We start from the raw sequence: 1,975 nt of genomic DNA, 5'->3' as shown, positions 1-1,975 counted from the left end.
ACAAGTTAGTGTAAAAGGGAAAAGAACTGAGCAAAACAGCTAAATTTTGAACGTTCTCAGAATTCCACGAAACTTGACCGAAACGTAGGTCTAGACCCATGCATTTGTGTGGTAAATTTGCTAAGCGTAATAATAACAACAAGTTAATGCAAAAGGTAAAAGAACTTGCTTTAATAAAACCGTGCAAAACAGCTAAATTTTGAATGTTCTCAGAATTCCACGAAACTAGAACCAAACGTAGGTCTAGTCCCATGCATTTGTGTGGTAAATTTACTAAGCGTAACAATAACTACAAGTTAGTGTAAAAGAGAAACAAACTTGCTTTAATAAAAACTTTCTTTCAGTGCAGATTTAGTCGACAGTGTCTCACAGCTATCCGGAGAATGGTACGATATTCTTGGCCCAATAGAGACTGGAAAACGGATATTGAATGGGCTTCCCAAAAATGGAGAGGTAAACACATTGTTAACATATCTTATCGAGCACTATTAGCATCATGTGTTTACCACATTTGGAGGGAGAGAAACTTGAGAAGATTCGAGCACACCGAGAGGACACCTAGCACCATGGCTTTATTGATTGTTGAGGATATCAAGCAACGGATCCTTAGTATCTCTCTACCTAGATCAGTCAGTACAAGAGCTTTATATAGACTATGGCATATCCCTTGGCCTGTCGAGGGATAAACCAGCTGATAACCACACTGTTCTACTGTACTACTATTTCATTTTACTTAATGAAACTTACATTTACCAAAAAAAAAAAAAATCGTGCAAAACAACTAAATATTGAATGTTCATAGAATTCCACGAAACTTGACCCAAACGTTGGTCTAGACCCATGTATTTGTGTGGTAAATTTGCTATGCATAATAATAACTACAAGTTAGTGTAAACATGGAAACGAACTTGCTTTAATAAACCGTATAAACAGCTAAATATTGAAGGTTCATAGAATTCCACGAAACTTGACCGAAACGTTGGTCTAAACCCATGTATTTGTGTGGTAAATTTGCTAAGCGTAATAATAACTACAAGTTAGTGTAAACAGGAAACAAATTTACGGGAATAAAGCCGTGCAAAACAGCTAAGTTTTGAACGTTCTCAGAATTCCACAAAACTTGACCCAAACGTAGGTCTAAACTCATGCATTTGTGTGGTAAATTTGCAAAGAGTAATAATAACTACAAGTTAGTGTAACAGGGAAACGAACTTGCTTGGGGTTTGGGGTTTGGGGTTTCTGGCCGGAAAAGGCATTATTTCGCCGGCTATTGAGACAGAAATTGTTGGGGAGAAAAGCAGTGATGTTTCTACAGTGTTTGGGTGAGCTTTGGAGGCGGAAACGATGACTGGTTCGTCGCCGCCATTATTAGGGTTTCTAGGAGACGAAGAGTCACGGCGGAGAAAGTCGACGGAAATCAGCGTTTTCACGGTCGATGAAGGTAACAAAGGGTCTGTGGAGATGGAAACATTGTCCACGAACGAGAAAGGAGAGAACTTGACCACTGATTCGACTCGTTCATAGGTGCCGCAAAAACTAGGGTTTGAAGAAGCTTCCATTAATGGCGGACGAATGGAAGAACCTTTCAACCTTGACGAATTTCTGAGATTAGCCAATGCCGTCATTGACAAAGGTGATGAACAAACAGTTGCAGCCCTCACAGATCTGAAAATCAGATGGAGAATGCGTTTCAGAAACTCTCCTTTGCTGCGGTCGATGGTCGAGTTACATGGAGGAGGGCGCCACCACGTCGCCAAGCTTGGAGGTGTATTCTGCCATCGGGAAAGAGCAATATGACGTCGGAAACGGCTAGTAAACGGACTGGTTCAGACCTACAGGCGCCGGCGATCGAGAAGCCTCATTTTCTCGCCGGAAAAATGTCAGTTTCACTAACGCCGGCGATGGAAATTCCGGCGATGCGACCGGCCGTCAGATCTGGTGACTGTACACAAACGGCTGACGTGGCACATGGGTG

The sequence above is a fragment of the Sesamum indicum genome, unplaced genomic scaffold (assembly GCF_000512975.1).
Source record: "Sesamum indicum cultivar Zhongzhi No. 13 unplaced genomic scaffold, S_indicum_v1.0 scaffold00163, whole genome shotgun sequence".
NCBI classification, from domain to species: Eukaryota; Viridiplantae; Streptophyta; class Magnoliopsida; order Lamiales; family Pedaliaceae; genus Sesamum; species Sesamum indicum.
Note: the sequence above shows the minus strand (reverse complement) of the source record.